Source organism: Macaca nemestrina, chromosome 20 (genome assembly GCF_043159975.1).
Source record: "Macaca nemestrina isolate mMacNem1 chromosome 20, mMacNem.hap1, whole genome shotgun sequence".
Taxonomy (NCBI): Eukaryota; Metazoa; Chordata; class Mammalia; order Primates; family Cercopithecidae; genus Macaca; species Macaca nemestrina.
In genome coordinates this window covers 13,662,377-13,687,212 of record NC_092144.1, presented here as the reverse complement: position 1 = coordinate 13,687,212, position 24,836 = coordinate 13,662,377, and the positions used below count along the sequence as shown (strand labels likewise).

Below are 24,836 nucleotides of genomic sequence, written 5' to 3'. Positions count from 1 at the left end.
ACCTCCACCTCCTGGGTTCAAGCGATTCTCCTGCCTTAGCCTCCCGAGTAGCTGGGATTACAGGCACCCACCACCATGCCCGGCTAATTTTTGTATTTAGTGGAGACAGGGTTGCACCATGTTGGTCAGACTGGTCTCAAACTACTGACCTCAAATGATCTGCCCGCCTCAGCCTCCCAAAGTGCTGGGATTCCAGGCATGAGCCACTGTGCCTGACCTCAAACAGATACTTGTACACCCATGTTCATAGCAGCAAGGTTCACAATTACCATAAAAAGTGATTTTTAATTCAACCATATAAAGGAATGAGGCTCTGATCCATGCTACAGTGTGGATGAACCTTGAAAACATGATACTGAGTGAGAGAAGCCAGACACAGAAGGTCACATAGGGCACAATTCCATTTATATGAAATGTCCAGAATAGGCAAATTCATAGCCAGAAAGCAGATTGGTAGTTGCCAGGGGCTGGGGAGGAGGAATGAGGAATGACTGGTAATGAGGACGGGGTTTCCTTTTGCGGTGTTGAAAACATTTTGGAACTAGATAGAGGCGATGGTTGCTCAATGCAGTGAATATACTAAATGGTGCTGAACCATGTACTTTAAAAGGATCTATTTTATGTCATGTCAACCTCATCTCCATAAAAAAAAAAAAAAAAGAAACAGGCCGGGTGCAGTGGCTCATGCCTGTATTCCCAGCACTTTGGGAGACCGAGGCAGGCAGATTGCTTGAGTCCAGCAGTTCGAGACCAGCCTGGGCAACATATCGAGACCTTGTCTCTACAAAAACTCCAAAAATTAGCTGGGCATGGTAGTGTGCACCTGTAGTCTCAGCAACTTGGGAGGTAGAGGTGGAAGGATCGCTTGAGCCTGGGAGGCAGAGGTGGCAGTGAGCCGAAATCACACCACTGCACTGCAGCCAGGGTGACAGTGAGACTCTGTCTCAAAAAAATAAAATAAAATAAATACATAAATAAAATAGACCAGGCGTGGTGGCTTATGCTTGTAATCCCAGCACTTTGGGAGGCTGAGGTAGGTGGATTACTTGAGGTCAGGCGTTCGAGACCAGTCTGGCCAACATGGTGAAACCCTGTCTCTACTAAAAATACAAAAATTAGCCGGGCGTGGTGGTGCATGCCTGTAATCCTAGCTACTCAAGAGGCTGAGGCAGGAGAATTGCTTGAACCTGGGAGGCAGAGAGGTTGCAATGAGCCGAGACGGCGCAACTGCTCTCCAGCTTGGGCGACAGAGCGAAACCCTGTCTCAAAAAAAAAAAAAAAAAGGCTGAGTTTTTCACAGCTATATCTCTGACACCTCTAAACACTTCAGTCGTCGCTTTTGGTTTTTAATTTCCTTCCTCACTTTTTTTTTCTTTACTTTTTTATAGAGACGGGTCTCATTGTGTTGCCCAGGCTGGTCTTGGACTCCTGAGCTCTAGCAATCCTACCGCCTCTGCGTCCCAAACTGTTGGGATTACAGACGTGAGCCACTGCACCTAGCCTATTTCTTTCCCTTTTTGTCTCTTTTCAATTTTTTTTTTAAACAAAAAGAGCAGTCTCTTTGATCCAGAGCTTCATGGGAGGGTGAGACTGTGGCTCCCAGGGTCCTGCGAGTGAGCGACTCATTACATTTTACACCTGGGCACCTCCCTCTCCCTACCCTAGTCCCAGCTCTGAGGCTTCAACCAGGCAACAGCAGGAAGCAAATTTAATTTCACCCCCACCCCTACCAATATAGGTCCTTTTGCTGTTGCTTTCTACTTATGGAAATGGCCCTGGTTTCCTTTTGTGGTGGTGGCATAAAAGTTCCTTCCCAAATAAATTTATTTAAGTTTTTTTTTTTTTTTTTTTTTAAAGGAAAAGCAAGTTGATTGAAGGAAAAATCTGTGGTCCGGGGAGATGTTCCAAATCCTGGAGGTGGAGAGGAATGAATGACGTTTGTGGCTTGCAGATCAACTCCCCGCAGCGGGCGTGACGTCATTGCAGCCAAAATTGTCCTCCACGCACTGCTACGGTGAGTCAGGGGGAGAGGGGCCCCTCTGGGCAGATGGCAAAAGGCATTTTTGAGTGTACAAGGAAGCGTTTTTCTGAGAGCATTTCCTGTTGGTACCCTCCTATGTAGGGGCGAAGGTGTCACTGGGGCTTTCTGGAGCCTTTGGTGTGGGTCTTAGTGACAAAGTTCAGTGGCAATCTGGCATTTCCCTAGTGGAGTTGTCACTCCCACGAGAGCCTCTCACGCCCCGCTTCTGTCCAGCTGGAGGAGCCAGCTCTGGGCACCCCGAGGACTTCCTGCCATCCACGAGGTCAGGCGGCCCTGACATTGGCAAGAAGATTGACACCCACGCTTTGTGCTTCCTTTGAAACAGAGTCGTTAAAATTCCAGGCCAGACAAATGGCCAATAGGCCTATGAAAAGATGCTCAAAGTCACCAATCATTAGGGAAATGCAAATCAAAACCACAGGCCAGGTGCGGTGGTTCACACCTGTAATTCCAGCACTTTGGGAGGCTGAGGTAGGAGGATCACTTGAGGCCAGGAGTTTGAGACCAGCCTGGGCAACATAGCAAGACTCCATTTCTATAAATAAATGAATAAACAAATAAAAACCACAGTGAGATAGTACCTAACACCCATTAGGATGCCTACTATCAAAAAACAACAACAACAAAAAAAAACAGAAAATAGGTTAGGAGTGGTGGCTAACAACTGTCATCCCAATGCTTTGGGAGGCCAAGGAGAGAGGATCACTTGGCCCAGGAGTTCAAGAGCAGCCTGGGCAACAAAGGAAGACTTCATTGCTAAAAATATTTAAAAATTAGCTGAGCATGGTGGCCCGCACCTGTAGTCCCAGCTACTTGGGAGGCCAAGGCAAGAGAATCGCTTGATCTCAGAAGGTCAAGGCTGCAGTGAGCTATGATCGTACCATTGCACTCCAGCCTGGGCAACAGAGAGAGACCCTGTCTCTAAAAGCAAAGCAATCCGGGCATGATGGCTCATTCCTGTAATCCCAGCATTTTGAGAGGCCGAGGCAGGAGGATCGCTTGAACTCAGGAATTCGAGACCTGCCTGGGCAACATGACAAAACCCTGTCTCTACAAAAAAATACAAAAAAATTAGGCCAGGCGCGGTGGCTCAAGCCTGTAATCCCAGCACTTTGGGAGGCCAAGACGGGCGGATCATGAGGTCAGGAGATGGAGACTATCCTGGCTAACACGGTGAAACCCCGTCTCTACTAAAAAATACAAAACACTAGCCGGGTGAGGTGGCGGGTGCCTGTGGTCCCAGCTACTCCGGAGGCTGAGGCAGGAGAATGGCATAAACTCAGGAGGTGGAGCTTGCAGTGAGCTGAGATCTGGCCACTGCACTCCAGCCTGGGCGACAGAGCGAGACTCCGTCTCAAAAAAAAAAAAAAATTAGCCAGGCATAGCAGTAAATGCCTGTAGTTCCAGCTACTCGGGAGGCTGAGGCAGGAGAACTGCTTGAGCCCAGGAGGTCGAAGCTGCAGTGAACTGTGATCTGTGATTGCACCACTGTACTCCAGCCTGGGCAACAGAGTGAGACCCTGTCAAAAAAAAAAAAAAAAAAAAAAAAAAAAGCAAAGCAAAACAAAACAAAACCCCTTAAAATTGAAACCGTTGTGGGCTGGTGGTGACAATGTAAAATGGTGCCGCCACTGTGGAAAACAGTATGGAGAGTCCTAAAAAATTTAAACATAGAGGCTAGGCGTGGTGGCTCACACTTGTAATCCCAGCATTTTGAGAGGCTGAGGTGGGTGGATCATTTGAGGTCAGGAGTTCCAGACCAGCCTGGCCAACATGGTGAAACCCCATCTCCACTAAAAATACAAAAATTAGCTGGGCGTGGTGGCGGGTGCCTGTAGTCCCAGCTGTTCGGGAGGCCGAGGCAGGAGAATCACTTGAACCCGGGAGGTGGAGGTTGCAGTGAGTGGAGATCGCGCCACTGCACTCCAGCCTGGGTGACAGAGCCAGACTCCATCTCAAAAAAATAAAAAATAAAAAATAATTAAACATAGAATTGTCATATGATCCATCAATTCTACTTCTGCGTATACACCCGAATTGAAAGCAAGATTCAAAGAAACATCTGTACACCTATGTTCGCAGCAGCATTAGTTACAATAGCCAAAAGTTGAAAGCAACCAGTTTCCATGACAGGTGAATGGGTAAACAAAATGGTCTATCTAGACAGTGGAGTATTACTCAGCCTTAAAGAAGAAGGAAATTCTAGTATATATAACATGAATGCACCTTGAGGTGCTAAGTGAAATAAGCCTGCCCCAAAAGAACAAATACCATATGATCACATTTACAGGAAGTAACTAAACTCATCAGATTCATGGAAACAGAAAGTAGAATTGTGGTTTCCAGGAACTGGAGGGAGGAGGAACAGGGAGTTGTTTTATGGATACACTTTTAGTTTTGAAAGATGAAAAAGTTCTGGAGATGGATGATGGTGTCGGTGGCAACTATGAGAATTTTTTTTTTCTGGTTTTTGTTTTGTTTTGAGACAGGGTCTCACTCTGTTGTCCAGGCTGCAGAGCAGTGGCACAATCTCGACTCACTGCAACCTCCGCCTCCCGGGTTCAAGTGATTCTCGTGCCTCAGCCTCCCAAGTAGCCGGGATTACAGGTGCGCACAACCACTCCTGGCTAATTTCTGTATTTTTAGTAGAGACAGGGTTTTACCATGTTGACCAGGCTGGTCTCAAACTCCTAATCTCAGATGATCTGCCCACCTCGGCCTCCCAAAGTGCTGGGATTACAGGTATGAGCCACTGTGCCTGGCTGAGAATTTTATTTTCTTTTTTTTTTGAGACGGAGTCTCGCTTTGTCACCCAGGCCGGAGTGCAGTGGCTCGATCTTGGCTCACTGCAACCTCCGTCTCCTGGGTTTAAGTGATTTTCCTGTCTCAGCCTCCCGAGTAGCTGGGACTACAGGCGCACACCACCATGCCTGGCCAATTTTTGTATTTCTAGGAGAGACGGAGTTTCACCATATTGGTCAGGCTGGTCTTGAACTCTTGACCTCAAGTAATCTGCCCACCTTGGCCTCCCAAAGTGCTGGGGTTACAGGCATGAACCACCACGCCCGGCCTGAGAATTTTCTTAATGTAACTGAACTGTACACTTAAAATGGTTAAGACAGAACATTTCATGTCATGTGCATTTCACTACAACTTTTATCCAGGCTGAAGGACAGGCACAGTGGCTCACTTTGGCAGACTGAGGCAGGAGGATCGCTTAAGGCCAGGAGTTCGAGACCAGCTAGGGCAACATAGCGAGACTGGCCGCCACCCCTGTCTCTACAAAAAATGTTTAAACATTACCCAGGCCTGATGGCACATGCCTATGGTCTCAGCTACTCAGAAGGTTGAGGCAGGAGGATTGCTTGAGCCCAGGAGGTTGAGGCTGCAGTGAACTATATGGTTATACCACTGTACTTGAGATCTTGTCTCAAAAAAAAAAAAAAAAAAAAAAATCCAGGGCCAGAGGGCTCAGAGGAGACTGGGGCAGGAATCCCATCCTGTGGGTCCTGGCAGGTGATCCCCATGTCTCCTCCACAGTAGGGGGTGATCAGGCCCTCCAAGAAGTCAATACCAATTATATCCCAAAGCCTCTTACACGTCTCCACCTGGACCTCCCTGTCTACCTCCAGACATCCACCTGCCTCTGGACCTCACCCAGGGACGCTGCTATGATCACTGAGCCATTCACCAATATTCCAGCCCTTTCTCCCTCCAGGTACAAGGTAGGAAGGCATTGCTCCACCCACTTGTGTGGCCACATGACTTGTTCTGACCAATGGTATGTGAGCAGGTTTGACATGTGTCACTTCTGGGCAGAGGCTTGAAGAGCTGCTGCAGAGCATGCTATATGTTCTTCTTCTTCTGCCTTGGCAACGGGCAACATGCCAGATGCTGGCTGAGCGAAAAGTGAAACCTCTGATGTTTTAAGCTCTTGAGATTTGGGGCTTAAAGTAGCTGGGACTACAGGTGTGTGCCACCATGCCTGGCTCATTTTTCCCCCGGCTTGTTACTGCAGCAGAACTGAGCCTTTCTTGAGTCCAATGTGGCAGCAGAATCTGTAGATGTCACTCATCCAGTCCTCTCCTGTGCACGATGATGGTCTCATATCATTAAGCTCTAGGGCTGGAATGAGGCAAGGTGGATGCTTGACTTGGGAACAAAATTTCAGGGGGTGTCAAAGAACTCAAGAACTTTGTCCTGAACTCATAAATATTATTTTATTGTGATATTTTGTAAAAGTCAAGATTAATGCAAAACCATGATGAATAAAATAGTAACACACACACACACACACACACACACACACACACATTGGCCAGGCGCAGTGGTTCATGCCTGTAATCCCAGCACTTTGGGAAGCCAATGCAGGTGGACTGCTTGAGGCTAGGAGTTCGAGACCAGCCTGGCCAACATGGTGAAACCCTGTCTGTACTAAAAGTACAAAAAATTAGCCAGTTGTGATGCTGCATGCCTGTAATTCCAGCTACTTGGGAGGCTGAGGCACAAGAATCACTTGAACCTGGGAGGCAGAGGTTGGAGTGAGCTGAGATCACACCACTGCACTCTAGCCTGGGCAATAGAGTGAGACTCCATCTCAAAAAAAAAATTATACATATATATAAAAATATATATATATATGAGTGTGTGTGTGTGTGTGTGTGTGTGTGTGTGTGTGTATATATATATGAAAGAGACAAGGTCTCACTCTGTCACCCAGGCTGGAGTGCAGTGGCACAATCACAGCTCACTGCAGCCTTGACCTCCTGAGCACAAGCAACCTCCCACCTCAGCCTCCCGAGTAGCTGGAACTACAGGTGTGCACCACCATACCTGGCTAATGCTTTAATTTTTATAGAGATGGGATCTTGCTATGTTGGCCAAACTGGTCTCGACCTCCTGGGCTCATGTGATCCCTCTGTCTCAGCCTCCCAAAGTGCTGAGATTATGGGCATGAGTCACTGCTCCTGGCCTACACTGTCCTAGTCTATTGTTAGAAGCAAGTTATTGGGTCCAGCTCAGGAAATCACACAGCGTGCAGACATCAGGAGGTGGGAATCACGGAGGAGTCTTGGAGCCTGTTTGCCTCACCTTTTCTCCTCAATATTTCTAATTTTTCTTTCTTTTTTTTTTTTTTTTTTTTTTTTGAGATGGAGTTTTGCTCTTGTTGCCGACTGGAGTGCAATGGCAGGATCTCGGCTCGCTGCAACCTCTGCCTCCCGGGTCCAGGTGATTCTCCTGTCTCAGCCTCCCGAGTAGCTGGGATTACAGGCGCCCCCTACCACACCTGGCTAATTTTTGTATTTTTAGTAGAGACGGGGCTTCACCATTTTGGTCAGGCTGGTCTCGAACTCCTGACCTCAAATGATCCGCCTGTCTGGGCCTCCCAAAGTGCTGGGGTTACAGGTGTGATTCACCACACCTGGCCCCTTTGCTGATTTTCATCTGTACTTTTCACTGTAATAAACCACAACTGGGAGTAACACCACTTTTCTGAGATCTGTCAATCTCAGCAAATCATTGACCCTGAGGGTGGTCTCAGGGACCCCCCACACAAGCCACATTTTCCAGCCACCATCTTTTGCAATCTTCATTGCCCTAGTCACCGAATGGCATATTCTTATCCATTTGCTATTTCCTGCCTCTCTCTTCTGGATCAAAGGCTCCGGAAGGTCAAAAACTCATCTGTCTTTCCCATGAGAGGCTGAAGAACAAAATGGTCAGGGGTCAAGTCCTGGCTCTGTCACTTTTTTGTTACTGCTGAGTCCCAGGCTGGAGTGCAGCAGTGCAGTCACAGCTCACTGCAGCCTTGAACTCCTGGGCTCAATCAGTCCTCCCACCTCAGCCTCCCTTGTAGCTGGAATTACAGGCACATGCCACCACACCCAGCTAATTTTTATTCGTTGCCCAGGCTGGAGTGCAGTGGCGCAATCTCAGCTCACTGCAATCTCCACCTCCCAGGTTCAAGCGATTCTCCTGCCTTAGCCTCCTCAGTAGCTGGGATTACAGGCACCTGCCACTACGCCCCGCTAATTGTTTGTATTTTCAGTAGAGACGCGCTGTCGCCTTGTTGACCAGGCTGGTCTTGAACTCCTGACCTCAAGTGATCCGTCCGTCTCAGCCTCCCAGAGTGCTGAAATTACCGGCGTGAGCCACTGCGCCCGGCCTGAAGGTTAACTTTTAAGTGTGTTGGTTAATTTATCTCCTCAGTAGCTAGAGCAGGGTCCAGGTGGCCAGGATTTAGTTAAAAGCAGTTGATTAAGGAGACTCCTCTCGGGACTTTGCGATGGAGAGGCAGGAGGGTCCACGAGCAGGGGTGGGGAAGAGGAGAGGGCACAGAGGCCAGCGGATGAGAGAGACACCAGCGAGCTTGGGATGCCTGCCCGAGGCTCTGGCCACGCCCATTCCCTGCCTGTCCCGCTAAGGTGAGCGGGTCCCTCTGTGATCTCCCGGGCAGGAGGCCTACAGGAGCTGCAGAGCTGAGTAGACAGGGAACGCGCCGGGGAGGCCAAGTCCCACGGGTCTGGGCTTCCAGGAGGAAACGTGTGGGAGGTTGCGGCGGGAGGCGTGGGGGCTGGTGGGGCGGGCAGGGCAGCTGGAGCCGGGGCTGTGGTCGGGCGCCGGCCAAGCCCCAAAGAAAGCGTGTGTTGGGCAGCGTCGGGTCTGGCCTCGCCTGGGAGGATGCTTCCCTGCTGCTGGGGCGCCCTGGAGATGCCGACTTTGCTCTGCACCCCCGGGAGGAATGTGACCCCCTCCCCACACAGAGCCTGGAGATTTTTCCACATAAGGCTTCGGGGGTGCTCATGCCGCATGAGTTCAGGACAAAGGAATCAAAAGCACATGGAGTGGATTCCCTAGGGAGGAGAAATTCTGGAAATAAGACCAAGAGGAGGACAAAGGGGCCTGGGGGCGGGGTGGGGGGTGGGGCGGGGATTGGGAGGCGGCGGGAGAAGGTGCCTGGCTCTGAGTGGCCTTAGACTGAGGACACATCTCCGCTGGGGATGAGGGCCACTGTGGCCCCGGACCGCCAGGGCAACTCCCTGGACCTCTCTGAGCCTTGTTTCCTTTCTATTGGCCCAGATGCTCGGGGCAAAATACTTGGGGTCCTCCATGTCTCTGTCTCTGTTTTCTTTCTTCTCTCTCTCTGTTTCCTTCCTTCTTTCTTTTTTTTTTTTTTTTTTTTTGAGACGGAGTCTCACTCTGTAGCCCAGGCTGGAGTGCAGTGGCCGGATCTCAGCTCACTGCAAGCTCCGCCTCCCGGGTTCACGCCATTCTCCGGCCTCAGCCTCCCAAGTAGCTGGGACTACAGGCGCCCGCCACCTCGCCCGGCTAGTTTTTTGTATTTCTTAGTAGAGACGGGGTTTCACCGTGTTAGCCAGGATGGTCTCGATCTCCTGACCTCGTGATCCACCCGTCTCGGCCTCCCAAAGTGCTGGGATTACAGGCTTGAGCCACCGTGCCCGGCCTCCTTCCTTCTTTCTTGTCTTTCTTTCTTCTTTCTCTATCTCTCCTTCCTTCCTTCCTTTCTCTTTCTTTTCTTTCTTTCTTTGCCATCCTTCTTTCTTTCCTCTCTCTCTCCTTCCTTCCTTTCTTTCTCCTTCCTCCCTTACCTCCCTCCCTCCTTCCTTTCTTCTCCATCCTTCTTTCTTTCTTTCCTCTATCTCTATCTCTCCTTCTTTTCTTTCTCCTTCTTCCCTTCCCTCCCTCTCTTCCTTTCTTTCTTCCTCTCTTTCTTCTCCTTCTCAGGTCTCACTTTGTTGCCCAGGCTGCTCTTCAACTCCCAGGCTTCAGTGACCCTCCTGCCTCTGCCCCGCAAAGTACTGGGATTACAGGAGCGAACCACCATGCCTGGCCTCTATCTCTGCCCCTGTCCCTTTCTCTCTCTCTCTCTCTCTCTCTCTCTCTCTCTCTCTCTCTCTCTCTCATATCAGCAAATCCCAAGGGCTCTGTTTTCAAAATCTATCCAGCATCTACCCACTTTTCACCTCCTCCACGGCCCCTACCTGGTCCGGCCCCATCAACTCCCCCTTGGCCCGGTGCAGGCTCCTCTGCCCTGGTCTCCTGGCTCCTGCCCTTGCTCGCCCCCTCCGTGCTTTTCTGTCAGGGCACGTCCCTCCTCTGCTCAAGGACGCTCCAGGGCTCCCACCTCACCCAGTGCAAAAGCCAAATTCCTCCTTGTGGCCCACAGGGTCCTGCAGGATCTGCTCAGCACTTATCTGCCCTCACCTCCTCCTCTTCCCTTTGCTCATTCCCTTCAGCCATGCCAGCTTCCTTGCCTTTGGGCAAGCTCCTACCTTAGGGGTTTGCAGGGCAGTTCTCTCTCCACTTGTGGCACCACCTCCTCCTCCAGATCCCCGCATGGCTTTCTCTCGCCCCCTTCAGGTCTTTTTTTTTTTTTTTTGAGACGGAGTCTCACTCTATCACCCAGGCTGGAGTGCAGTGGCACAATCTCGGCTCACTGCAAACTCCACCTCTCGGTTTCCAGTGATTCTCCTGCCTCAGCCTCCCAAATAGCTGGGATTACAGGCACACACCACCACGCCCAGGTAATTTTTGTATTTTTAGTGGAGATGAGGTTTCACCATGTTGGCCAGGCTGGTCTCGAACTCCTGACCTCAGGTGATCTGCACACCTTGCCTCCCAAAGTGCTGGGATTACAGGTGTGAGCCACCGTGCTTGGCCCAAGTCTTTTATTTGTTTGTTTGCTTTTAAGGAGATGTAGATATTCGTTCTTTATTTCTCTTTTTTTCTTTTTCTTTTGAAACAGGGTCTTGCTCTGTTGCTCAGGCTGGGGTGCAGTGGTGCAATCTCGGCTCACTGCAGCCTCAACCTCCTGGGTTCAAGTGATCCTCCTGCCTCAGCCTCCCGAGTAGCTGGGACTACAAGTGCACACCATCACACTTGGCTAATTTTGTTTATTTTATTTTTTGTAGAGATAGAGGTCTTGCTATATTGCCCAGACTGGTCACAAACTCCTGATCTCAACCAATCTTCCTGCCTCAGCTTCCCAAAGTGCTGAGATTATAGGCCTGAGTCACCGTGCCTGACCACCCTGCTAGATTTCTTTTCTTTTTTTTTTTTTTTTGAGATGGAGTCTCACTCTGTCACCAAACGAGTACAGTGGCGCAATCTTGGCTCACTGCAACCTCTGCCTTCTGGGTTCAAGCAATTCTCCTGCCTCAGCCTCCCAAGTAGCTGGGATTATAGGCATGAGCCACCACACTCAGCTAATTTTTGTATTTTTAGTAGAGATGGGGTTTCACCATGTTGGCCAGGCTGGTTATGAACTCCTGAGCTCAAGTGATCTGTCTGCCTCAGCCTCCCAAAGTGCTGCGATTACAGGCATGAGCACTGCACCCAGCCCACCCTGCTAGATTGTAATTTTTTTTTTTTTTTTTTTTTTGAGGCAGAGTCTCACTCTGCCGCCCAGGCTGGAGTGCAGTGGCGCGATCTCGGCTCACTGCAAGCTCCGCTTCCTGGGTTCAAGCGATTCTCCTGCCTCAGCCTCCCAAGTAGCTGGGACTACAGGTGCACGCCATCACGCCAGGCTAATTTTTGTATTTTTAGTAGAGATGGGGTTTCATCATGTTGGCCAGGCTGGTTATGAACTCCTGAGCTCAAGTGATCTGTCTGCCTCAGCCTCCCAAAGTGCTGCGATTACAGGCATGAGCACTGCACCCAGCCCACCCTGCTAGATTGTAATTTTTTTTTTTTTTTTTTTTTTTTTGAGGCAGAGTCTCGCTCTGTCGCCCAGGCTGGAGTGCAGTGGCGCGATCTCGGCTCACTGCAAGCTCCGCTTCCTGGGTTCAAGCGATTCTCCTGCCTCAGCCTCCCAAGTAGCTGGGACTACAGGTGCACGCCATCACGCCAGGCTAATTTTTGTATTTTTAGTTGAGACGGGGTTTCATCATGTTGGCCAGGCTGGTCTCGATCTCCTGACCTCAAGTAATCCACTCACCTCTGCCTCCCAAAGTGCTGGGATTACAGACGTGAGCCACCGCGCCCGGCTAGATTTTAATTCTTGATCTTGCTCCCTGTCTGTCTCCCCGTGAGAATGTCAGCCCCATTATTTTGTCCCCCATATTTTTGTTTTATTTCCTGCTGTGCCTCCAGGGCTCAGAAAAGGGTCAGGCACTGTAGGGACTTGTTAATAGATTGGGTGGTGACAAACTCAGAGCTCAATTTTTAGGGCAACATTTTTATACCTTATTGAGGGATAACTTATATAGCCTAAACTCGCCCATTACAAACCTACAGTTAGATGACTTTTAGTAAACTCACCTAGTTGTGCAGGTATTACTACAATCCAGCGTTTGAGAACACTTTGATTACCCCCCAAATCCCCACATTCGTAATCCATCCTCACTCCCAGCCTCAGCCCCAGGTAACCACTGATCTGTTTTCTGTCTCTAGAGCTCTGCCCTTTCTAGAAATTTCATATAAATGGAATTGTACAATATGTAACATTTAGGGTCTGGCTTCTTTCACTCAGCATGATGTTTTTGAGGTTTATCCATGTTGCTGCGTTTATGAACAGTTTGTGGCTTTCTATTGCTAACTGGTGTTTCCTTGCATGGGAGGGACCGTAGTTGTTTGTCCATTCATCTGTTGATGGACACGTGAATTTGTCAACATAAAAAGAAAAGGCTGGGCTGGGCGCGGTGGCTCACGCCTGTAATCCCAGCACTTTGGGAGGCTGAGGCAGGTGGATCACAAGGTCAGGAGATGGAGACCGTCCTGGCTAACATGGTGAAACCCTGGCTCTACTAAAAATACAAAAAATTAGCCGGGCGTGGTGGCGGGCGCCTGTAGTCCCAGCTACTTGGGAGGCTGAGGCAGGAGAATGGCATGAACCCAGGAGGCGGAGCTTGCAGTGAGCCGAGATAGCGCCACTGCACTCCAGCCTGGGCGACAGAGCGAGACTCCATCTCAAAAAAAAAAAAAGGAAAGAAAAAAGAAAAGGAAGAGGCTAAGCATAAAAGATGATTTAAAGTTTTACTTGGGGCCAGGTATGGTGGCTCATGCCTGTAATCCCAGTGCTCTGGGAGGCCGAGGCGGGAGGATAACCTGAGGTCAGAAGTTTGAGACTGGCCAGACCAACATGGAGAAATGCCTTCTCTACTAAAAATACAAAATTAGCCAGGCGTGGTGGCGCATGCCTGTAATCTCAGCTACTCAGGAGGCTGAGGCAGGAGAATCGCTTGAACCCAGGAGGCGGAGGTTGCAGTGAGCAGAGATCATGCCATTGCACTCCAGCCTGGGCAACAAGAGTGAAACTCCCTCTCAAAAAGAGAGTTCATTTGAGGCCAGGCACGGTGGCTCATGCCTGTAATCTCAGCACTTTGGGTGACTGAGGGAGGAGGATCACTTGAGCTCAGGAGTTCGAGACCAGCTTAGGCAACATGGCAAAACTCCATCTCTATAAAAAATCCAAAAAAATTCTCAGCACCTTGGGAGGCTGAGATGGGCGGATCACTTAAGGCCAGGAGTTCGCAACCAGCCTAGCCAACAGGGCAAAACCTAGTCTCTACTAAAAATAAAATTAAAAAAAAAGCCGGGTGTGGTGGCACATGCCTATAATCCCAGCTACTCTGTAGGCTGAGGCAGGAGGATCACTTGAACCCAGGAGGCGGAGGTTACAGTGAGCTGAGATTGTGCCACTGCATTCCAGCTGGGCAACAGAACGAGACTCTGTCTCAAACAAACAAAAAATTAATCAGGCATACTGGCGCATGCCTGTGGTTCCCAGCTACTTGGGAGGCTGAGGTGGAAGGATCACTTGATCCCAGGAATTCAAGGCTACAATGAGCTATGATTGCACCATCGCACTCCAGCCTGTGCGACAGAAATAGACCCTGTCTCAAAAAAAAGAAACCCCAAAACCTAACTTAGCCAGGTGTGGTGGTGTCCACCTGTAGTCCTAGTGACTTGGGAGGCTAAGATGGGAGGATTGCTTGACCCAGGAGGTGGAGGCTGCAGTGAGCTATGATTGCGCCACTGCACTCCAGCCTAGGTGACAGAGTGAGACTCCATCTCAAAAATAAAAAATAAATCTTAGCTCTTCTAATAGATGTATGAAGTGGTATCTCCTTGCGGTTTTAATTTGCATTTCTGTAACAACTAATGATGTTGAGTGTCTTTTCATATGCATATTTGCCATCTAAATGTCCTCTTTGGTGAAGCATCTGTTCAAATCTTTTGCCCATTTTTAAACTGGGATTTTTTTTCCTTCTTATTGTTGAGTTCCGTATATATTCTTATATAAAGAGTTTTTATTTTAAGAGTTCTTTATATATTCTGGATACACATTCTTTCAGAAAAATGATTTGAAAATATTTCCTCCTAGTTGGCGGCTTGTCTTTTTATTTTCTTTATGTCTTTTGAAGAGCAAAAGTTTTCATTTTGATGAAGTCCAATTCGTTCATTATTTTTTTATTTTATGGATTGTGGTTTTGGTGACATAGGTAAGAAACCTTTGCCTAACCCATGGTCTCAAAGATTTCTTTTTCTGTTTTTACTCCTGAGACGGAGTCTTGCTCTGTTGCCCAGACTGGAGTGCAATGGTGTAATCTCGGCTCATTGCAACCTCTGCCTCCCTGGTTCAACTGATTCTCAGGTCTCAGCCTCCCGAGTAGCTGGGATCACAGGCATGAGCCACCACGCCTGGCTACTTTTAAAATATTTTTAGTAGAGACTGGGTTTTGCCATGTTGGCCAGGCTCGTCTCAAACTCCGGACCTCAGGTGATCCCCCCACCTGAGTCTCTCAAAGTGCTGGGATTACAGGCATGACCCACCGCGCCTGGCCTCATTTAGTTACTTTTTGTGTATAATTATGAGGTAATCATACACAAAAAGGTCTAAGTTCTTTTTTTTTTTTTTTTTTTGAGATGGAGTCTCGCTCTTGTTGCCCAGGCTGGAGTGCAATGGCACGCAACCTTGGCTCACTGCAACCTCTGCCTCCTGGGTTCAAGTGATTCTCCCTCAGCCTCCCGAGTAGCTGGGATTATAGGTACCTGCCACCATGCCCGGCTAATTTTTTTTTTTTTTTTTTTTTGAGATGGAGTCTTGCTCCCATCACGCAGGGTGGAGTGCAGTGGCTCAATCTTGGCTCACTGCAACCTTCGCCTCCCATGTTCAAGTGATTCTCCTTCCTCAGCCTTCCAAGTAGCTGGGATTACAGGCATGCGCCATCAAGCCTGGCTAATTTTTGTATTTTTAGTAGAGACAGGGTTTCGCCGTGTTGGCCAGGCTGGTCTTGAACTCCTGACCTCAGGTGATCTACCCGCCTCAGTCTCCCAAAGTGCTAGGATTACAGGCGTGAACCACCATGCCCGGCCTAATTTTTTGTATTTTTAGTAGAGATGGCGTTTCACCATGTTGGCCAGGTGGTCTCGAACTCCTGACCTCAGGTGATCCACCCACCTCAGCCTCGCAAAGTGCTGGGTTTATAGGCATAAGCCACCGTGCCTGGCCGGGTCTAAGTTCTTTAATTATTATTATTATTTTTACATGTGTATATCCTATTCTTGGGAAAATTTAAAGGGGATTATTTCTGTTTCTGGTAACGCGAGTATTCAACATGTGCTCCCCTGCCTGTAATTCTCCCACTGGGGTCAGGGCAGGGCTGGAGAAGCGAAAACCATAACTAGAAGAGACTTCCCAAACAGGATGTTGCCCAACCCTGGCCGGGCTGACATTCAGCTTCCAGGGTCCTTATGGGCAGTGCAATCACAGCTGTGACCGAACCAAGCCATCCACAGCCTGACGCCCCCACACCCTTGACTTTCTCCCTTTAGCTTCGGGCTTGAGCAGGGCTTTGATACTCAAAATAGAGAAAGGAGACAGCAAGACCCCTGTGACTTCTCAGAGGGGGCACCCCTTTCCCTGATGCCTTCACAGGTCCTGCCTCTCCAGGACCCGGCTTCCCTCCTGGCCCCCACCACCTCCCCAGCCACACCCCATTTCCACCCATCTAGAGAGGGCGAAACACAACACTCCTGGGACATGGTGGGGGTGGGGGCTCCCTGACTCCTGGGACGGGGAACTCTGGGGTGGCCTGTCCTCCCAGCTCCTCGCCCCACTGGTGCCTCTCCCCATGCGTCGTGGGAAAAGGCAACAGAACCAACCGCAGGGAGATATAAAATCTCTTCCTGTATCTGTGACAGCTGTTTTGTTGGTGTGGCCATCTATTCTTCCTGTAAACACCTGAATCTGTTCAGACCAAGCTCTTCCTCTTCCCCAGAACCTTCTATGACTCCCACCTCCCCCAGTACAATCCAGTCTTCCCCAAGGCCCACAAGGCTTAGCTGTGTGATTTGCCCTGTCACCTCCAGCTCTCTTCCCCTCATTCACTTGGCTCCAGCCACACCAGCTTCCTCACTGTTACTCAAATAAATATGCCAGGCCCAGTCCAGCCTCAGGGCCTTTGCATGCGCTGTTCCCTCTGCCTGGAACACCTTTCCCCAAGATTTTTTGTTTTGTTCTGTTTTTTTGATTTTTTTGAGACAGAGTCTTGCTCTGTCGCCCAGGCTGGAGTGCAGTGGCACAACCTCAGCTCACCACAGTCTCCGCCTCCTGGGTTGAAGCCATTCTCCTGCCTCAGCCTCCCGAGAAGCTGGGACTACAAGTGTGCATCACCACGCCCGGCTAATTTTTGTATTTTTAGTAGAGACGAGGTTTCACCATGTTGGCCAGGCTGGTCTCGAACTCCTGACCTCAACTGATCTGCCTGCCTCGGCCTCCCAAAGTGCTGGGATTACAGGTATGAGCCACTGTGCCTGGCCCCTCTCACTCTTTCATCTGCCCCACATATTTGCTCAGAGGTCACCTCCTCAGTGAGGCCTTCCCTGACGACCCCCGTATTTGAAATTTTAGCTTCCTTCCCCCAGTCCTTTCTAACCTTTCCCCTCTGTTTTATTTTTCTCTATAGCACATCACCTTCGAATATTTTAATTCATGAATTTACATAGAGTGTCAGTCACACGAGGGCAGGGGTTTTGCTGTCTTCTTCACCGCTGTATCCTCAGCCCCTAAAACAGGGCCAGGCACACCACAGGTGCTCAATTAATGTTTCTTGGCCAGGTGCAGTGGCTCAGGCCTGTAATCCCAGCACTTTGGGAGGCCAAGGCAGGTGGATCACCTGAGGTCAGGAGTTCGAGACCATCCTGGCCAACATGGTGAAACCCCTTCCCTACTAAAAATACAAAAATTACCCGGGTGTGTTGGTGCATGCCTGTAGTCCCAGCTACTCGGGAGGCTGAGGCAAGAGAATTGCGTGAACCTGGGAGACAGAGGTTGCAGTGAGCTGAGATTGTACCAGTGCACTCCAGCCTGGGCGACAGAGCAAGGCTCTGTCTCAGAAAAATAAAAACAAATAAATAAATGGTTTTTTTTATTTTTGAGACGGAGTCTCGCTCTGTCGCCCAGGCTGGAGTGCAGTGGCGCCATCTCTGCTCACTGCAAGCTCCGCCTCCCGGGTTCACGCCATTCTCCTGCCTCAGCCTCCTGAGTAGCTGGGACTACAGGCGCCGCCACCACGCCCGGCTAATTTTTTGTGTTTTCGGTAGAGACGGGGTTTCACCGAGTTAGCCAGGATGGTCTCGATCTCCTGACCTCGTGATCCGCCCACCTCGGCCTCCCAAAGTGCTGGGATTACAAGCGTGAGCCACTACACCCGGCCAATAAATGCTTTTTGAATAAATTGTCACTTTAGCTTTCATTCTTTGTCCACTGACGTCTGTAGGGCCAGCCCCACCCCCATTAACAGGAGTGCCTCATGAACTCAGGCTGTCCTTTGTAGCCACTGTGATTGGTTCCTAAATGACATGTGACCCCAGACTGTCCAATCAGAGGGAGCCTGGGAATTATTATTTTCTTTTTTTGAAGCAGGGCTTCACTTTGTCCCCGAGGTGTGAGTGCAGTGGCATGATCATGTTCCCGGCCTCAGTTCCCAGGCTTGAGTGATCCTCCTTCCTTATTTTTTATTTATTATTATTTTTTTGAGATGGAGTTTCACTCTGTGAGGCTGCCAGTGGAGTCCAGGTCGGAGTCCAGTGGTGTAATCTCGGCTCACTGCAACCTCTGCCTCTTGAGTTCAAGCGATTCTCCTGCCTTAGCCTCCCGAGTAGCTGGGACTACAGGTGCCCACCACCACGCCCCGCTAATTTTTTTTATTTTTTCAGTAGAGACGGGGTTTCACCATGTTAACCAGGATGGTCTCGATCTCCTGACCTCGTAATCCACCCACCTCGGCCTCCCAAAGTGCTGGGATTATAGGCGTGAGCCACCGCGCCCGGCCATTTTTAAAATTTTTTAATAGAGATGAGGTCTCACTATGTTGGCCAGGCTGGTCTCAAACTCCTGGGCTCAAGTGAGCCTCCTGCCTTGGACTCCCAAAGTGCTGGGATTACAGGCATGAGCCACGGCATGCGGCCAGATTACTTTGTTTGAGCTCGTGAATCCAGCTGTCCCTGAAGCCAACATATCTTAAACTTTTCAGTGACACAAACCAATAAAGTATCATTATTTTTCCTTTAAGCCAGTTTGGGTTTGGATTTTTTACTTGCAAGTAGAATAATCCTCCCCAATTGACCACTTCTCCCTCCCTCCCTTGCTCACTCGCTTCCTTCTTCTCTCCCTCCCTCCTTCCTTCCTTCTTTCTCTCTCTCTTTTTTTTTTTTTTTTCCAGGGCCGAGTCTCTCTGTCTCTCTGTCATCCAGGCTGGAGTGCAGTGGCATGATCTTGGCTCACTGCAACCTCTGCCTCCCCGGTTCAAGCAATTCTCCTGCCGCAGCCTCCCGAGTAGCTGGGATTACAGGCACCCACCAGCACACCTGGCTGATTTTTGTATTTTTAGTAGAGACGGAGTTTCGCCATGTTGGCCAGGCTGGTTTCAAACTCCTAACCTCAAGTGATCGGCCCACCTTAGCCTCCAAAAATGCTGAGATTACAGGTGTGAGCCACCGCGTCTGGCCTCTATCTCTAATTTAATGTCTACTCTATCTTGGCGGAGTCACCATCTCCTCCAACACAGCTGAGTCAAAACCATATTTCACCTTTCTGCCAAACAGCTCTCCACCCATCACTCCCTCCCCCGCCTTCCCTGCCAACCCCTCCCCCACTCTGTGTGGGGGACTCTGCCCAATGTGGGAATGAATTATGGCTCCCCCACTAGAGGGCTGTGTGCCCTTGCTAAGTGACTTCACCTCTCTGGGCCTCACTTTCCCCATCTGTAAAAGGAGGTTATAGCAGTATACCCATTGTTCCCAAGTCTGCCTCCTCTTCAACCTCGCCCTTTTTTTTTTTTTTTTTTTTTGAGACAGAGTCTCGTTCTGTCACCCAGGCTGGGGTGCAGTGGTGCGATCTTTGCTCACTGCAATCTCCACCTCCGGGGTTCATGCGATTCTTGTGCCTCAGCCTCCTGATTAGCTGGGACTACAGGCGCCTGCCACCTCGCCCAGCTAATTTCTTTTTCGTTTTGGAGTCCAGTGGCATAATCTAGGCTCACTGCAACCTCTGCCTCCCAGGTTCAAGCGATTCTCCTGCCTCAGCCTCCTGAGTAGCTGGGACTACAAGTGTATGCCACCATGCCCAGCTAATTTTTGTATTTTTAGTAGAGACAGGGTTTTACCACATTGGTCAGGATGGTCTAACTCCTGACCTCCTGATCCACCTACCTCGGCCTCCCACAGTACTAGGATTACAGGCGTGAGCCACTGCACCCAGCCTCTCATTTTCGTGTTTTTAATAGAGGCGGAGTTTCACCATGTTGCCCGGGCTGGTCTTGAACTCCTGACGTCAAGTGATCTGCTCGCCTCGGCCTCCCAAAGTGCTGGGATTACAGGCGTGAGCCACCATGTCAGTCCTCTAACCCCTTCTGACTGACCCATCACTTGAGCTTTGCTCACTTGCCACGCTCTGGCCTCTGTCCTCCTGTCCTAAAGCTTTGCCTAGAATCCCCCAAGTCCACTCCTTGGCCAGTAGAAGAAGGTCTTAACTCACCAGAACCCCATGGCCACCACAGTCAGGTCTGAAACTCCAAGGGGGCTGTTGTCATCACCCCCATTTCACAGATGAGGAAACTGGGCCCTTGTTTAGACCCAGCCAGGATCTCAACAAGGCAATTTACATAAGAGAGGTACAAGTGTGGCCAGGGGCAGTGGCTCATGCCTGTAATCCCAGCACTTTGGGAGGCAGAGGCAGAAGGATCTCTTGAGGCCAGAAGTTTGAGACCAGCCTGGGTAACATAACAAGACCCCATTGCTACAAAAAACTGTTTTTAAATTATCCGATGTGGTGGTGCATGCCTGTAGTCCCAGCTACTTGGGAGGATCGCCTGAGGCCAGGAGTTCAAGGCTCTAGTGAGCTATAAGCACACCACTGCACTCCAGCCTGGGCAACAGAGTGACACCCTGTTTCTAAAAACAGAGAGCGAGGGCCGGGCACGGTGGCTCAAGCCTGTAATCCCAGCACTTTGGGAGGCCGAGACGGGCGGATCACGAGGTCAGGAGATCGAGACCATCCTGGCTAACCCGGTGAAACCCCGTCTCTACTAAGAAATACAAAAAACTAGCCAGGCGTGGTGGCAGCGCCTGTAGCCCCAGCTACTCGGGAGGCTGAGGCAGGAGAATGGCGTAAACTCGGGAGGCAGAGCTTGCAGTGAGCTGAGATCCGGCCACTGCACTCCAGCCTGGGAGACAGAGCCAGACTCTGTCTAAAAAAAAAAAAAAAAGTGTGATAAGCTGGAGAATTCCCAGGAAGGAGTGGTTCAGGGGTCAGGGAATGCTCCCTGGAGGAGGTGACATTTCAGGACAAAAGCTTCTCAGACACAGCATCATCAGGGGGAAAGTAAGCCAGGCAGGGGGAACTCCAGGCTCTGAGTTGGGAACCAGTGCGGTTTGTTCAAAGCCCATCAAGGCGGTTAGGAGGAAGGCAGGGAGATGAGGGCTGGGAAGTGGGCGGGCCCTAATGCTTACATTACTACAAACCCAGGCAGAGGAGCAACAAGCTGGATGAGCAGCAGATGAGTGATGTCTCCTCAGTGACCACCAGGATTTCCTCTCCAGGGACAGCCTTCATTTCCTGCTCACTCTGCCTGGCGCATCGCAGCCTTGGCCCCATTTAACAGGTGAGGAAACTGAGACTCTAGGCAGCATTCCCATGCCTGGAACCATCAGCTCCAACTTCCCCAGGCCCTGCTACCCTCTAGGTGGGAGAGAATTCTAGGAGCCCTTGGCCTACCTGGGAGGATGACTTGGGGTCCTGAAGACTTGGCCACCTCTTCCAGGAAGTCTTCCTGTCTTGAGCTGGCCGGGAACCTTTCTCCTCTGAATCCTGCTCTTGCTTGTGGCAGGCCTGGCAAGTGTGTTCTCCGAGGGGAGACTGGTGGTTTCCGATCCTCCAGACCCCCCCAGCCCACCGTGCCCCTCCTTGCAGGAAAATTAGAAAAAGCAAAAGGGAGGGGGTAGTTCTGGAAGGGAAAATATTTTGATTCTCTGAAGGCATGAAAATTGCCTGATTCTCGATCAATTAGGGGTAATTAACCCTTCACAAGGTAGTAATTAAATCGGTGCCTCTGAAGCCTTAATTACAAGCTCCAACAGGCTCTGCCCTCTCCCCAGTAGCCAGGCAGCCCCCAGAACTGAGGCCAGGCTGTGGAGACCGGGTGTACCCCTTCTGCACTAGCGGGGAGTCGGGGACAGGGCTCTGCTCCCCTCCTGGGGCTGAGCGAGACCCACAGCCTCTCTCGTGGCCACCCCCAGGCAGGGATCCCAAGAGCAATGTTCGAGAAACCAGATCTCTTCCCTGCATAGTCCCTTTTGGGGTTGTCAGGCCACACAGGGAGACTTTGCTTTTGAGGGTATGAAGGCAAAGGGGGCAGGCTCGGCTGGGGTTCGTGTGTGGGGCTGGTAACAACCATTTTTTTTTTTTTTTTTTTGAGACGGAGTTTCGCTCTTGTCGCCCAAGCTGGAGTGCAATGGTGTAATGTCGGCTCACTGCAACCTCCATCTCCCAGGTTCAAGTGATTCTCCTGCCTCTGCCTCCCGATTAGCTGGGATTGCAAGCGCCCACCATTACGCCCAGCTAATTTTGTTTTTTGTATTTTTAGTAGAGCTGGGGCTTCATCATGTTGGCCAGGCTGGTCTCGAACTCCTGACCTCAAGGGATCTGCCCCCTTCGGACTCCCAAAGTGTTGGGATTACAGGTGTGAGCTACCGTGCCCAGCGCAAGCATTGGTCTTGAAAGGCACATTGTATGGTTCCCTGTGTCTCCCAGGGAGATGGGCAGGGGGTAAGAAGGGGACTTTGCAAGCAGAGCCGACCACGTGCACGTTGACTGCATAATTGGGGTCAATATGGTCAGAGGCAAAGTCCTGGAAGAGTGGCGGGGTAGGCAGGGGGACAGGGCATGGGCCAGGGCTTCTTTCTGTGGGCGACACCACAAGGAGGGTGCCGCTGGTGGCGTCAGAGGGCTTTCAGCTCAGTGTGAGCCTTCTTCTTCTTCTCCCCTCGGGCTTTTAGGAGGTGACTCCTCAGGGAGAGTGAGAGGTCAGATTTGTCTCCAAAATAGGCCTTGACATCGCAGCCCACCTGTTTCTCCATCTCCCGGCTCTGGCTACCGTGACCTCCTTTCCCACTGTCCAATACCCAAGCTCCTTTCTGCCATAGGGGCTTTGCGCTGGCTGCACCTTCTGCTGGAAATCCTGGCTCCAGACTCAGCATGGCTGAGGCTTTATTCTTCTCAAGCCTCAGGACAAGCGTCACTTCCTCAGAGCCCACTCCACCCACTCTACCCACAGTGGGTGCTTCAGTGACATCCCTGTATATATACTTTCTCCTTCAGAACACTTACTGCCATCAGCAATGACCTTGCAGCCCATTGTCCTCTTCCTCCTCTCTCTTCTCTCTTCCCTTGGACTGTAAGCTTCAGAAGGGCATGGAAGTTTATCTGTTTTGTTTCCTTTTTTTTTTTTTTTTTCTTTTTCAGATGGAGTCTTGCTCTGTCGCCCAGGCTGGAGTGCAGTGGCATGATCTCTGCTCACTGCAACCTCCGTCTCCTGGATTCAAGCAATTCTCCTGCCTCAGCCTCCTGAGTAGCTGGGATTACAGGCGCCCACCACCATGCCTGGCTAATTTTTGTAGTTTTAGTAGAAAGGGGGGGTTTCACCATGTTGGCCATGCTGGTATCGAACTGCTGACCTCGTGATCCGCCCACCTTGGCCTCCCAAAGTGCTGGAATTACAGGCGTGAGCCACCGTGCCTGGCCTCTTTTTACTTTTAGAGACAGGGTATTGCTCTGTTGCCCAGGCTGGAGTGCAATGGTGCGATCATGACTCCCTGCAGCCTCCATCTTCTGGGCTCAAATGATCCTCCCACCTCAGACTCCTGAGTGGCTGGGGTTACAGGCCTGAGCCAGCCCTATTCTGTCTTCTGTGTAGGCTACACCTAGAGCAATGATCTAGGTTTGCTCAATACAGAGTAGGTGCTCGATAAACGTTGCATGAATACGTGGACGACGAGTTCTAGCTGGGAAACGGCAGCTGAGAAAAGTGGGTTGTGGAGGAGAATTTAAGAGATGAGAGCTGTTTCCGAAACTCCTGGGGGGCTCCAGGGCCTCCCGTGTTGGGGAGAAAGGAGGGCGACCATCCACTTCCATCCACTTCCCCGGGAGTCGCACGCACCTCCCCTTGGCGGCCCACAGGTGGCGCTCGGTCCCCGCGCTGCAGCGGCGGGAAGCGGAGGTGGAAAACCCGGAGCTTTAGCCCCCTCACCTGTCTGGCTACTGAGGTCAGTTCCTGGCCTGGATTTGGACGCCAAGCCCTGGGATCCTGCTTGGGGTCCTACGTCCTTCTAGAGGGGCTTTTTGTTCAGATGAGGGGGATCTGAGAAGAGTAGGGGTGGTGGGCTGCAGGGTCCGGGCAGCTGAGGGCTCCCTCCCTCTGTCCACGCATGCTCTGATTCCCCCATTCCCAAAACTAGTTCAGCAGCTCCGTGCCTGGGGGAGGGGTGAACACACTTACCCTGTTCGTGTTCTGCCTTAACTTTATATAGGTTAAAGCTGTGCGCAGGGTTTGGTGTCAGTGGGTCCTGGGTGCACGTTTGTAGAACAGCGAATGGGTGAATCCCCGTTTTTCAGATGGGGAAACTGAGGCTCAGGGAGGCGATGCGGCTTACCCAGGTTCATAGAGCCAGAAAATGGCAAGGCTGGGATTGGAGACACCAGGCCTGTGTGAGTCCAGAGTCAGCCCATTTTGTTTGTTTGTTTGAGACAGGGTTTTGCTCTGTCACCCAGGCTGGAGTGCAGTGGCAAGATCTTGGCTCACTGCAACCTCCGCCTCCTGGGTTCAAGCGATCACCTGCCTTAGACTCCTGAGTAGCTGGGATTACAGGCACACGCCACCATGCCCAGCTCATTTTTTGTATTTTTAGTAGAGACAGCGTTTCACCACGTTGACCAGGCTAGTCTTGAACTCCTGACCTCAAGTGATCTGCCCTCCTCAGCTTCCCAAAGTGCTGGGATTACAGGCGTGAACCACCATGCTTGGCCAAGAGTCAGCTAATGTTTAAAAAACAATGTATGTTTAAAAAACATTGTATTTGGCCCGGCGTGGTGGCTCATGCCTATAACCCCAGCACTTTGGGACGCTGAGGTGGGTGAATTACTGAAGGTCAAAATTTCAAGTCCAGCCTGACCAACATGGCGAAACCCCATCTCTACTAAAAATACAAAATTAGCTGGGCATGGTGGCGTGTACCTGTAATCCCAGTTACTCGGGAGGCTGAGGCAGGAGAATCG

General features: G+C 50.6%; 1 long non-coding RNA gene across 1 annotated transcript in view; it reads left to right on the top strand.

The window, feature by feature from the left end:
- Positions 1 to 1,418: 1,418 nt before the first annotated feature.
- Positions 1,419 to 24,836, top strand: part of LOC105497664 (uncharacterized) — an 82,147-nt gene continuing 58,729 nt past the window's right edge. The window contains exons 1-3 of the long non-coding RNA XR_011617800.1: positions 1,419 to 1,482; positions 1,858 to 2,014; positions 21,033 to 21,168. This is a non-coding gene — a long non-coding RNA (uncharacterized lncRNA). The remainder of the gene's footprint in view (positions 1,483 to 1,857; positions 2,015 to 21,032; positions 21,169 to 24,836) is intronic.